Genomic DNA, 14,543 nt, shown 5'->3' with positions numbered 1-14,543 from the left:
TTCTGAAAACAAACTTCCATTGAACGCTATCAATTGCCCTTCAGCTTAATAAAAATCAGTAATTGCCTATTTCAGTTCTGCGAACATTTTCTATGGCGACATACTGTGTCTCCTACGTAATACTGAGCAGTTCAACACTTTTTGTTAGATATTGTTACTTAGCTGTATTCGCTGTTCGTGATGAGGATGAAGAAGGGCAACAGACTCCGACAAGACGACGACGCTGAATTTTGTGAGATCGATGCCCTCATCAACGTTAGTTGTGCGGACAGCTTTGGGACTGTAAGTCTTCCACGTAACATCTCTTGGTGGAGGTGAATCTATTTGATCCCCTGTCACAAGCTGGATCTCCGCAGCGGCCGCCACATAGGAACCACCACATTGACTACAGACGCCTCTACCTCTACAGCCGCCGCACCTGCTGTTGTAATGGCCCACCCCCGTGACCCCGGAACCTTCTGCGGGACCGACGACGTCGACGTAGACGACTGGCTAGCCATATACGAGCGCGTGAGCAAGTACAACAGGTGGGATGCCACACTCATGCTCGCGAATGTAATATTTTACTTGGCTCGGACCGCGCGGGTGTGGTTTGAAACCCACGAAGACGAGCTAACGTCTTGGGATATTTGCAAACAGAAGCTCCACGACCTATTCGGAAAGCCTACTGGCCGCCACATTGCCGCCAAAAAAGCGCTCGCCTCTCGCGCCCAAACGTCTACGGAGTCTTATCTCGCTTCAAGTCGACCAAGGCATGACTGAGGAGGATAAAGTCGGCCAAATAGTAAAAGGCATTGCCGACAATGCCTTCAATCTCCTGTTGTGCAGGGATTGCTCCACCGTGGACTCGGTGCTGCAGGTGTGCCGACGTTTCGAGCAGGCGAAACAGAGGCGCATATCTCATCGTTTCGACCAGCTGCCGAACACGGCTGCTAGCTCCTCCTGTATCGATATCCCGACTCCTCGACCGCCTGCTAACGACAGCACTTTAACACGCATTGTCCGCCAAGAGGTTGAGGCAATGACTCCCGCGGCCTCGCTGTCGCATACACCCGACAACACCCTGGCTACTATATCACTTATTAAGGCTGTTGTTCTCCAAGAGGTTGCGAATATGGGCCTCCCTTCTACCAGCACCACCGACACCACGGATTCAGGACCTGCCCCTCCAGTAATTGCTGCCACCTCAACCAATGCCGGTTTCTCGCCCCAATATTGTTACCGCAACCCAAATGAATGGCGTACCCACGACAATCGCCCCATCTGTTTTACTTGTTCTCGCGTTGTCCACATTTCCCGCCACTGCCGTAGTCGCTGGCGCATGCCATCTCGTCAGTACACCTACGCCGACCGCCGCGGAGACTATGCCCCTCGCTATTCCCCACCTCGCCCCAACCAGACCCGTGCTGACCCCGGTCCCACTGTCCGTGCTGCCAACCGTTTACCATCGCCGCAAGCACGACGTTCGCGTTCTCCCCTTCCTCGCCGTAGTTCGCCACCGTCCTATTCTGGCCACGTACCGGAAAACTAGCCAATGCAGCTCCCGCAGGTGACGCTGCATTTATGATCCGGACTGAAAAACCTCTGTTGGCGCCTTCCCTACCAAATAACCGTATCGACGTCCTTGTGAATGGAGTTTCCGTTTCTGCTCTAATTGATACAGGCGCCCAACTGTCCGTTCTCAGCTCCTCATTTCGCCGTCGCCTCAAGAACGTCCTTACGCCAGCCGTCTCGTCCACAGTTCGCGTCGCCAATGGGCCCTGCTGCCGTGGTTGGCATGTGTACGGCGCGAGTTACAATTGCTGACCATCATGCCCCAGTGTTGCTCACCGTCCTATATGAATGCACCCCCGACGTTATCCTTGGCATTGACTTCTTAACAGCCCACTCTGCCCTTATTGACTGCTCTAGCGGCCTACTTCGCTTGGACCTTCCGCTCTGCTCTGAACACCCCTCCTGCTCACCCCGCCTTCGATCAGCACAGTTTAGCCGCCTTCCTCCTGAAACTGCCGTTTACATCCCTATGTCGCCATTTGCACCCGTCCCAGATGGCGATTATTTCACCTGTCCCATTACTGATGTCATGCTGCAGCGGCACGTCACCTTTCTCATCTAATTGTGCACATCTTCCAGAACCGCACCACTCTCCCTGTCCTTAGCTTCAGCTTTTCAACTCAAGTTCTGCCCGAGGGAATTTCATTGCTGCGCTGTCCCCGATTACCGATTGTGCCATTTCAGTTCTGTCTACTGACCATACAACTGCAGTCCCTGCCAACAACCCCTCATCGTCCACATCGCGCCCTGATCCGCTTAACAGCATGATTGCAGCTGATCTGCAACCTGAATTCGGAGCTGTGTTACACACGCTTTTGTTTACCTACAGTGACCTTTTCGACTTCGGTACCCGCCCATTGGGTCAAACGACAGTTGTCACCCACCGCATTGACACCGGTGATGCCAGTCCTATTCACAGGCGGCCCTATCGTGTTTCGCTTGCCGAGCGATGCGTCATTCAAACGGAGGTCGAAAAGATGTTAGCTAACGACATAATCGAGCCTTCCAGTAGCCCCTGGGCATCCCCTGTCGTGTTGGTCAAGAAGAAGGATAACAGTTGGAGATTCTGCGTTGACTACCGTCATTTGAATAAGGTAACCAAAAAAGATGTATATCCTCTTCCGCGCATCGACGACGCACTTGATAGTTTGCACGGAGCCAGCTACGTTTCATCCATCGACCTTCGTTCCGGCTACTGGCAGATTTCTGTCGACGAGAGAGGCCGTGAAAAAACAGCGTTTATCACCCCCGACGGCCTTTATCAATTCAAAGTCATGCCTTTTGGTCTATGTAACGCCCCTGCAACTTTCGAACGGATGATGGACAGATTGCTGCGCGGCTTCAAGTTGACGACTTGTCTTTGTTACTTAGACGACGTCATTGTTTTCTCGTCCACTTTTGACAGCCACCTCTCTCGTCTTTCTAACATTCTCGAGCTATTCCGCCGCGCCGGCCTTCAACTCAGCTCAAAGTATGCAGTTTCGGCCATCGGGAAATCAAAGTGCTTGGTCACTTGGTTAATGCTTTCGGTGTTCAGCCTGACCCTGACAAGATACGTGCCGTCAGAGATTTTCCCACTCCGCATCCATCCAGCGATGTCCGAAGCTTTATTGGCCATGTTCCTATTTCCGACGATTCGTCCCGAACTTCGCAGTCCTTGCTCGCCCGCTCACCCAACCCCTCAAGAAAGACGTTTCTTTCTATTGGGGGCCTGAACAAGTTGCAGCTTTCTCAGAGCTTATTGCTGCTCTAACTACTCCACCAGTCTTGGCCCACTTCAACCCTTCCGCCAATACTGAACTCCGTACCGACGGAAGTGGCCATGGAATAGGAGCTATACTCGCTCAGCGACAACACGGCCGTACAAGGGTGATTGCTTATGCCAGCCGCCTCCTCTCAACACCCGAACAAAATTACTCTATTACAGAGCGAGAGTGCCTGGCGCTTGTCTGGGCTATTACGAAATTCCGCCCTTATTTGTTTGGCCGCCATTTTACTGTGATAACAGACCATCATGCCTTGTGCTGGATTTCCTCTCGCAAAGATCCTACTGGCCGTTTGGGGCGCTGGGCGGTATGAGTACAAGAATACACCTTTGCCGTCGTCTACAAGTCCGGGCGGCTTCACCAAGATGCAGACTGTTTGTCACGTCATCCCGTCGACTCCCCTAGTCCTACAGACTCTGACGATGATGCATGTGTCTTGTCTGTCTCCGCCTTTGCTAACATTGCCAAGGAACAGAACTTAGATCCTTCTCTGCATTCCATTATCCTCCGCCTTACCTCCGACCGCCCTGACCCATCTCTCGCCTTATTTGTGCTCCACGAGAACACCCTATACCGACGTAATATGCGACCAGATGGCACAGACCTTTTGCTTGTCGTTTCCCAACACCTGCGTTCCACCATCCTTGAACAGTTCCATGATGCTCCCACGGCTGGCCACTTGGGTGTCTCTCGCACATACGACAGCCTGCGACGACGTTTCTACTGGCCGGGGCTCTACCGCTCTGTCCAGCGGTACATTGCTGCATGTGAACTGTGTCAGCGTCGGAAGAAGCCCACAATTTTGCCTTCAGGTCATATGCAGCCGATACCCATACCAACTGACCCGTTTTCCCGTATAGGCGTTGACCTCCTTGGCCCATTTCCAGTTTCGACCTCGGGGAACAAATGGATCGCCGTCGCCACCGATTACGCACTCGGTACGCTATTACCCGAGCCATCCCGACCCGCTGCGCCCCAGACGTCGCTGACTTCCTTCTAGAAAACGTAATTCTTCATCATGGTGCTCCTCGTGAACTAATAACTGACCGTGGCCCCTGTTTCCTGTCGCGAGTGGTTGACGAAATTCTCCATTCGTGCTCCGTCCACCACAAATTCACCACCGCATATCACCCCCAGACCAACGGCCTCACGGAAGGTCTAAACCGTACCCTCACAGACATGCTGACCATGTATGTGTCTGACGACCATCGAGATTGGGACGTTCATCTCCCCTTTGTCACATTCGCCTGCAATTCATCTGTCCATTCTGCCGCTGGATACTCCCCATTTTATTTATTATTTGCCGACATCCGTTACTACCCTTCGACACCTCTCTACCCGCGGCAAACGCCACCAGTACTTACTCCAGTGATGCCGTCACTCGCGCTCATGATGCCCGCCGGATAGTTCATGCCAGGCTCTCTGCATCCCAAGACTCCCAAAAGATCCGGTACGACAGCCGCCACCATGATGTCCGCTACACTCCTGGATCTCTCGTTTTGCTGTCGCTCCCGTGCCGTCGAGTGGGCTTGTGTGAAAAACTTTTGCCCCGTTACACTGGCCTTTACCGTGTTTTGCGCCCCGTGACCGACGTCACCTACGAAGTTGAATCTGTGGTTCCGAAGTCCCCATCCACAGCTCCAACCTCCGAAATAGTGCATGTGTCCCGTCTTAAAGCCCTATTATCAGCGTTCTATTTCGCTAACATAGACCGCACCGGGACTGTGCTTTTCCCGCGGGGGGGGGGGGGGGGTAGTGTTACTTAGCTGTATTCGCTGTTCGTGATGAGGATGACGAAGTGCAACAGACTCCGAGAAGACGACGACGCTGAGTGTTGTGAAATCGGTGCCCTCATCAACGTTAGCTGTGCGGACAGCTTTGGGACTGTAAATCTTCCACGTAACAATATTTCTACTGTAGGAACATAATTACATCACCGCGTGATGAAAAGTGGCCGTCATTAACCTTTACATTGAAATCGCTATCTAAACAAGCTTGTAACCAGTCGGATCCATAGCTGGATTTGCACGCTTGATTGGCTCTACAATCATAGCAAGCCATAGCGAGAACCACATTCTTAATCAGCTTTTAGCCCCAAGAAAGCCGCATGTATCCATAGTGGTTAACCACGATCTTCTGAAGCAATGATGTGCTTAGAGAAAATGAAGGCTTTTGCTAAAAAAAAAGTTGTGCATACGAGGTTCACGAGAGCTTGCTTGGAGGCAATGATTGATTTCAAGACCACTGCTGTCCTAAGTTCACAAGTGCTGCAAAATGTTATTGTCGTGTTTCGTCGGGGGAACAGCAGACGAAGGCCCGGTGGGTTAGTACCAGAACGTAGTTTATTCCATCACAGCTTGTAGTGGAATGCGGCCCGGTGCCCGAACGACGTGGCTTATCTTATAGCCAACTCTCGCGATAATCGCGCCACCGCTATCGCGCTATCGCTATAGCCGCGATTACACAACACTCCTCCCCTTTTATTTAAAGGGTGCAATTGTATCCTTACACAATAGTTAAAAGCGAGCTTCGTATCGCTCGGGTGGACGTCGTTGTCGTAATGGGTAGCGCCTCCCGGGAGATGACGTCTCAGATGTATGAGCGGGACCCGGAAGGACCTCGGGAGACTGTTCGGGCCCCGGCTCATCCGAAGCTGGTTGATCACCCGTCGTGCTTGAAGGGAAGACCAGGAACCCCTCCATGCAGTCTGCGTCGGTAGACCTTGTCACCGTAGGTCTTGAATTATCCAGCAGCTGGTCGAGGTGCCGACGCCAGATGAACTTGCCTCGGGGTGTGGCCACCATGACTTTGTAGGAGACCGGTCCAGTCTTCTCTAATATAGTCCCACGAACCCACTTCGGCGAGCCTCTGTAATTTCGAACTAAAACACTTTCATTAATGCCAAAACAGTCCCTCTTGCTTTTACGCTGCTGCATCTGGGTGAACTGCTTGTGCATTATCTCTCCCTCCACTGTAGGCTTGATTGCGTCCAGCCTAGTACGCAATCTTCTACCTATCAATAGGTTAGCTGGAGCCTCTCCCGTCGTAGGATGGGGCGTATTTCGGTACGCCAGCAAAAAGTTGTGAAGTGTTTTTTCGACAGACTCACCAGGAGATGCCTTGCGTAGTGCAGACTTCAACGTTTGCACGAAACGTTCTGCCAGACCATTTGTGCTTGGGTGGTAAGGGGCGCTCACGACATGTCTGGCTCCGATGTCCCGCATGAATGCCTTGAACTCATCGGAAACCAGTTGTGGTCCATTGTCAGACACTACCGTCTCCGGTATTCCGAATCTGCAGAAAAGTTCACGTAAGCAAGCAACAGTACGTTCGGACGTTGTGCTCCGCATGACAAACACTTCTGGCCACTTTGAGTGGGCATCTACTACCACTAGAAACATTGTTCCTCTGAAAGGCCCCGCGAAGTCCAGATGAATACGCCTCCACGGCGCGGTCGGCCATGCCCAAGGATGCAGAGGTGCTTTACATGGATCATTCCGTTGTTCCTGGCACGCTTGACAACTTCGTACCTTTGTTTCCAAGTCTGCATCAATTGACGGCCACCATACGTAACTGCGAGCCAATTCCTTGCTCCGCACGATGCCGGGATGACCTTGGTGCAGTTCTTCGAGCACCGACTCTCGTAGGGAAGACGGGATCACAACCCTCATTCCATACATGAGGCACCCTTGATGCACACTGAGCTGCAACTGTCTGTCAAAAAATTGCTTTAGGTTCGCATCTCGTAAGTGCAGTGGCCAGCCTATACTTGTATACTGGAGCACTTTGCAAAGCAACGGATCACGTGATGTAGCTCGCGCGATCTCTTTGGCAGATACAGGCATCGACTCCAGGCGCAACGCATAGAACGATTCCTCGCCTTCGGACGTGCCGTCCTCCTGGCTGTTTAGAGGGAACCTTGAAAAAAAATCTGCTTCTGCGTTGTCACTGGACTTTTTGTACACAAGCGAGTATTTGTAAGCAGACAAAGTGACAGCCCATCGCTGTAAACGTGCTGCCGCAATCAGTGGAATGCCTGCCTTTTGCCCCAGTATCGTTTGTAACGGCTTGTGGTCCGTAACCAACGTGAAACATCTTCCATAGATGTAGAAATGAAATTTTTTGATGGCAAAAATAATGGCAAGCGCTTCCTTTTCTAGTTGACTGTACTTTTTCTCGGCGTCAGTTAATGTGCGCGATGCATAAGCGACCGGGCGGGAGCTTCCATTTTCTGCAACATGAGAAAGTACTGCCCCCACGCCGTACTGGGAAGCGTCACATGCCACTTGCAAAGGTTTATCTGGGTCGTAATGCGCTAGCACAGAGGATGACGTCAACGAGTTCTTGATTTCCTCGAAAGCCACTTGACACGATTCATCCCAACGCCATGGCTCACCGCAACGCAGCAGTTTGTAAAGAGGGCTAGCAAGAGTGGACAATCGTGGAACAAACTTTCCGTAGTAATTCACGATGCCCAGAAACGACTGCAGCTGCTGCTTGCAAGTGGGCGCAGAAGCTTTTACTAGCGCCTCTATCTTCTCTGGCGTTGTGCTGACTCCTGCTGCGCTGATAACATGACCCAGATACCGCAGCTCTTTTTGAAAGAACGAACATTTTTCTTTTTTTACTCGAACCCCGCGCTCCATCAACCGCTTTAGGACCGCTTCGAGATTGGCAAAATGCTCATCCGGCGTCCTGCCTGTGATGAGAACATCATCCAAATAGCAGCTGACACCTTTCAAGTCTTTCAACATTGTGTCCATAATTCTTTGAAAAATGGAAGGTGCCGATGAAACTCCGAACGGCAGCCTGTTAACGACAAAAAGCCCTTTATGGGTATTAAGAGTCAAGTATTTTCTTGAAGACTCGGACATTACTACCTGCTGATACGCTCGGTTGAGGTCAATCTTAGAAAACTCTTGGCCCCCTGCGAGCGCTGCAAACAACTCGTCGACTCTCGGGAGTGGGTACCGGTCAGTTTCAAGACAAGGATTTAGGGTAGACTTGTAATCTCCGCATAGCCTTATGCTACCGTCTTTCTTTACTACTGGTACCACCGGTGTGGCATAGTCACTCGTCGCGACTGGTGAAATTACTCCCATGCCTTCCAACTTCTTAAGCTCTGCCTCGACTGCAGGTTGCAATGCAAAGGGCACACTTCTTGCCTTTAGAAATTTCGGCACACTATCTTCCTTTAGTGCCAATTCCGCTCTTTCTCCTGCAATCGTCCCCAGTTCGTCCTTAAACAAACTCTGGTACCTGTGTAGAAGCGTGCGCAATCTGCCGCTTTGACTTGAACATGCAGAAACATCTGACCTTGAAATGGCGTTGAGCTCAAAAATACGGCTCCAGTCGAGTCGGATGGCTTGCAACCATTGTCGACCAAGCAGAGGGAGTCCCTTTTCTCTCGTGATGTAAAGAGGCAGCTGGGCCCTCTGTTCTCCATACTGCACTGCAACGTGAGCAACTCCGACAGGCTCAACGATGGCTCCCTGGAACGTCTTTAGCTTGAGCGTCGTTGCCATGACCTTAATCGAGGGAAACATCTGACGAAACTGATGCAAAGACATGACGGACACAGTAGCCCCAGTATCCAGCTCCGTTTCCAAAGGTACCCCTTGCACGTTAATCAAAACTTTTATCGGTTCCAGGCCAGGCGAAACAATTTCCTTCATGTTAACAGACGCTTGACCGGGAATTAACACCTTCACCGAGCTTCGCCGCTCTCCCTTTGGCTTTCGCTGCTTACTAGCTTGGCACACTCTTTGAATGTGTCCGCTGCGTCAAAACACTTTCCCCAACCGTTTTGACCTTGGGAACGTCCGGTACGCTCATTTCAGAGGCGTGCGCTTCTGCCACGCTCTTTTTAGCCGCTTCCATGGCAAGCGCTCGTTCCACAGCTTTCTGGAAGGTTAGCTTGTTATCCTCCGTGAATAACACACGCTGTATGTCTTCTCTGCGCAAACCGCAGACGAAACGGTCCCGCAGAGACTGATCTAGGGCCGCCTCAAATTCGCATGTCTGCGCCAACTTGCGCAACTGAGCTACAAATTCTGAAATGGACTCAGTCTCGAGTTGCGCTCTTCTGTGAAACTTTGCGCGTTCGCTAATTACCGACGGCTTTGGGGACAAGTGGTCACCTAGGAGCTTCTTTAACACGTCGAAACTTTTAGCTGACGGCAAATCAGGTGCGGTCAACGACTTGAGGAGACTGTATGTCTTTGGGCCTACGAGACTCAAAAAAGCATGTACCTTGTCATCCTCGGGGATACGGTTGACCAGAAGAAACGACGTCAATCGTTCCTCGTACGACGGCCAGTCGCTCGTAGACTCGTCGAAAGGCTCGATATGTCCCAGTCGACCGAAGACTTGCGTCACTGAACCCGCCGCTGCCGGATCATCCGTTGCCATGTCGGCTGGTCAGGATCCCATCCTCGTCGCCAATGTCGTGTTTCGTCGGGGGAACAGCAGACGAAGGCCCGGTGGGTTGGTACCCGAACGTAGTTTATTCCATCACAGCTTGTAGTGGAATGCGGCCCGGTGCCCGAACGACGTGGCTTATCTTATAGCCAACTCTCGCGATAATCGCGCCACCGCTATCGCGCTATCGCTATAGCCGCGATTACACAACAGTTACCGTATTTTTCGCTTGCAAATGAGGCAGTGACAAATAAATGGATTGAGATGTGATTAGAACATCCGATGTCTCTTGAAGTATTGAAAACAAGCGTCCCCTCTCTTATTCCCGTATTTCACCTATACAAACATTTGCTTGAGGTCTATTGAAGTTTATTGAAGGTCTATTAAGAGATAGAAAGCGTGCAGAGTGGGTCAGAGAAATAACTCAAGTTAACGACATTCTAGTGGAAATTAAGAAGAAGAAATGGACATGGGCAGGACATGTAGTGCGAAGAGAGGATAACCGATGGTCGCTGAGGGTAACAAACTGGATTCCAAGGGAAGGAAAGCGTAGCAGGGGGCGGCAGAAAGTTAGGTGGGCGGATGAGATTAAGAAGTTCGCAGGGGTCAAGTGGATGCAGCTAGCACAGAACCGGGTTAAGTGGAGAGATATGGGAGAGGCCTTCGCCCTGCAGTGGGTATAATCAAGCTGATGATGATGATGATGATTGAAGTTCGTTCCAAGAAAGTTTCACTTTATTCCGTGATTTGTAGCTTGGCTTCAAGAGCATTTGGCTTTGCTCTCCCGCCGCTTTCGTGAAAATCAAGGTACATGTTCTTTGGTCTAAAAGTGAGTACGTTGATCATTTCAGGCCGAAGTTTTGCTTGTGCCTTTCCTTCCGGGATTCTAACCCGCAGACCTTGGTTACATAGGATCTTTCATTCATGGGTGTGGTGGCGAGTGTCCTTAACTATGTGACATGTGCCACGTACAATTCCGCGGTTTTATTATAGACCCCCGGTTTAAAAGGTTGTTGCACTCGCTGATGTCTCAACGCAGTGCCGTTAAATTTGACTCTCATGTCGGCGCATTTGTAAATGCTGGAAAATATGGGAAAGAATAAAACAGATTGGAGAAATTTGTGCCCGGAGCTCGAGTGATCCTCCTTCACTGCGTGACCTCTGAGACTTCTCGGTATTAGCACCTCCTTTCAAAGCTAGATTCTGAGGTGGCTCATACCAGCGCCTCAGCAGAGCATTCTGGACCGTACCACGGCATCGGAGAGCGCGCGCCTTCAGCACCTGCTCACCAGCCAAGAGCTTGGAAACCGCCACCCCTACCAGCTGCTCACGCGTGCTGCAGCTCCTGGGAGAAAGCACTTTCGACTACGACGATGCGGCGATACGGGCGCTCTTCCTGCAACGCTTGCCGCAGTCTACCCGCCTCATCTTCGCTGCTGAAAGAGATGTGCCTCTCGACTGCCTCGCAGAGTTAGCTGATTGACCCCACGAAGTGACTTCTCATTCGCTCGCTGCCCTCGCACACCTTAGGCCTTCGCCTTGTACCGATTTGAGGCCCTGATCGAGCAGCTGGCTGCTTCTGTTGATGCTCTTCGGACGTCCTCATAAGGTCAGCGTGGCTCCTCCTCAGCTCCTCCAGGCTGTTCGCCTTCTCCGCATGGCACCTGCCATCGCAATTCTTCGACGTCGGCAGTTTTCTGGTATACCCGCCCTTTTAAGCACCGCGCCCGCTGCTGCACTTACCTATGCAAGAGGTCGGGAAACGCGATGCGACATCACTGACGTGTTGACCATATGACCTCACCTTTTTCTCGGGCCGCCTTTTCTTTAGCTTTATCCTCATTCTGCTTGGAGGCATTCTGGGGAACAACCGATGTCCTAACTCTGGAAGGCCCGTCCACAACAGCGACTAATAGGTGACCAGCCGAGTCAAATACCTCCTTGGCGTCCATTATATGCTGTTTTAGAACGTCGACGGGGAGCCGAACACGATGCCGCAGCTTATCGGTATAAGTGAAAATGCGCTCTTCTGCGGTTCAGGGTGGAGACAGCCTCACCAATGCCGCGATATTCAAGAACACGGGATCTCCTGCGCTGGCATGCGTAACGGTTCCGCTCTTGATTTCGGCGCTTCGGAGTACTTTGACTTGAATTGTATTTTTGATCAGCATCGCACTGTGCGTAATTTCACTCCTAATAGCCATTTTAGCAACCGCTTGCTGCAGACGTAACTGTACGGCTTCATTTTAGGACCGCAATTGGCCGAGCTTGTGCATCTATCGGTTTGAAATACGTGTTAACATTTCAAACATTCATTGTCCGGCAGCTTCTGTTGCCCTGTTTTGGGGAAAGAAATCGTCTTATTATTTTTTTTAATTTTTAATTCCGATGCTTCGTTAACGGACGCGCGTCAGCTGCTTGCGCCCTGCAGTTCGATTCGTTTTCGTCACGCGGGCTGTTTGTGTTTGTTGTGCTTGTAGAAACTGATGTCGGTCTGCTTTCTAATCTTTCAAAGTAGAAATGCGAGTTGCTTGTTCGTATATATATAGCTCACAAGGGCAATTGCATCTGTTTACAGGCTGACGCTGGTATATACAATTGATGCGTCAACTTCAGCATACGAACGTTGCCACTGCGCCTTTTGTTTTCGACGCCCACGAAAATCGCCTTCCTTAGTTGTTGAACACATAAATGATTATGCAAATTTACCGCTAGTTTCGTTTTTCTCATGGGTGTCCATCCGCCGAATGTTCTTGCATTCGCTCACATGTAGAGTGCGCTTGCGTCATGAACATGCGCCCCGATTGCTCTGCGATTCCTCAGTTGAATTTATTTCCGCACATTCAAGGCGATCTCAACTTGTTAGGAACTATGCATGTGAACCTACACAGAAGGTGAATTTGAGGTCATCGTAAAATGTGGATGTTATTTTCAAAAAATTTAAACCCGAAATAAGAGCAATCTAGTTCAAATATCGTTCTTTGCAAAAAAGCAGCCATAAGCAATTTAGTTGAAAAACTGCGATTTTCAATTTTGGCTATGCTGCAGTTACCTTTCCTGGCTACTGGGTTGGATGCTGAACTTTCAGGCTGTTGTAAAAATAAATGCTGGACACCTAAAGGTTCGGCATTACTGTTGTGGCAGACAAGTATGTAAAAAAGCTCATCATCTTCATCCATAACAGCTCATCCATATTATACAGTGTGAAGACAATAAAACCCATGAAAATGCAAATTATTTGTTTTGTGTTGAGTGCAGTCGAATATGCAATAAATGAGAACTATGTCAAGAAGAAGACGAGCTTGTGCTCGAGCCGCGTGGTCTTCGCCTGTTCGCACGCCTGGCAATTGTCTCGCTGATCAGTTACTGCTGCTACGCCTACTTCAGTTCTTCAGTTCATTTCAGTTCTATAAGTACACCCCCTCCTTACATTTGGTGTCGGTGCCGGTCAAGATCTATCCTTCTGCCCTGGAACCCCGCAGCCGCACGTTACTATCTACTGCGATGCTTGAGGACGCCAACCACCAAGCCATAAAGGTTGGCTCAGCCATCATTCGTCCCGGCTCCCTCCGTCAGCGAGACCAGCCAGGCACGCGAACAAGCGAAGACCAGCGGCTCTCTTGGTGGCTGGAACAGCACGGTTTTCTCATTCCGCTCACATTGGATTTCGTCCCTACATAGGTACAGAGGACGGGTTGGCGGTCTTGGCATCAGTAGTACTGTCATCTACCCGCAGCCGGAATGTGCGTACCATATTGGCAATGGACGCTGAAAAAGCATACATCAGTCATGCTGCGATCGTGAACGCCAGTGACTTGCTACACCTCCTTTTGAGAGTACGCAGTTTTGTCGCATAATTTTGGACGGGAGAACATTTGCAATGCACCTCAGTGGTGACGCAGTTGGTGCATTCGTTTCGCTACGTGGTGTGACCCATGGATCAGTGATATCATCGGCATTGTTCAATATTTCTCTCATCCCACTGGCATGGCGCTTACATGACATCCCTGAAATCAAGTTTTTGCAATACGCTGATGACATCACGGTATGTGGCACTCACTAAGATCTGCTCACTCAGGAGGCTGCTCTTCAATCAGCTTTAGATATTACCTCTGATTAGGCTTCTTCCATTGGCCTTCATCTTTCCGTGTGTAAAACTACATACACGTGTGTCGCAAACCGCTGGGGACGCCGCAAACTCACTGGAAATCCAATTCGTCTCTGTCTATCGGTCACCCCACTACAGGAAAGTCCGAGTGTAAAATTTCTGGGCTTAACGATTCAGCAATCAGGATCAGAAACTGCTTGGCTTTCTCAGGCATATAAGCAAGCTACTCAGACTATGGGCTTGATTAGAACAATTTCTCCTAAAACGGGTGGCGCTGGCTCGTCTGTTGCACGTCAGTTTGTGAGGGCGGTGCTGCAGCCACGTGTTGTTCATCAAGCTCAGTTGCAGCATCTTACAAGAGCACAATGGGAACGCTTTGAAGCCGTGAACCGAGAAGCAATGAGAACCATTACATGCCTTCCACGAATAACTCCGATGGTAGCATTACAGGAGAATGCGTAGCTCAACACCATCGATGAGCTGGTGCAGCAGCGCCGTGATGCGCGCAGACTTAAAGCCTCCTAATCAAATTCCGTGCAAGCATTGAGGGCGTGTGCAACTTCACAGATTATTCAGCAGGCACCCGCGCCTGTTCTCCCTCCCTGGAAGTTTGTACAGCTAGGCGACAATAAGCCAACAGATAACTGCAGACCAAGGTCTGGTAAATCGGCATCGTCCCTTCGCTAGAGATTTCA

At 50.6% G+C, this 14,543-nt stretch overlaps 1 long non-coding RNA gene across 2 annotated transcripts; it reads right to left on the bottom strand.

The window, feature by feature from the left end:
* Nucleotides 1–5,602: 5,602 nt before the first annotated feature.
* On the bottom strand, nt 5,603–9,945 carry LOC146193970 (uncharacterized). Of its 2 annotated transcripts, none has more exons than XR_014706894.1 (2): nt 9,573–9,945; nt 5,603–8,848 (listed from the first exon to the last, which is right to left on the bottom strand). It is a non-coding gene; the product is annotated as an uncharacterized LOC146193970 (long non-coding RNA). The 2 variants fall into 2 exon arrangements; XR_014706893.1 differs by having other exon boundaries at nt 5,608–6,614.
* Nucleotides 9,946–14,543: the final 4,598 nt, after the last annotated feature.

Source organism: Amblyomma maculatum, chromosome 4 (genome assembly GCF_055883805.1).
Source record: "Amblyomma maculatum isolate TAMU_Amacu chromosome 4, ASM5588380v1, whole genome shotgun sequence".
In the NCBI taxonomy this organism is placed as follows: Eukaryota; Metazoa; Arthropoda; class Arachnida; order Ixodida; family Ixodidae; genus Amblyomma; species Amblyomma maculatum.
Note: the sequence above shows the minus strand (reverse complement) of the source record. Positions and strands in the feature narration are given on the sequence as shown.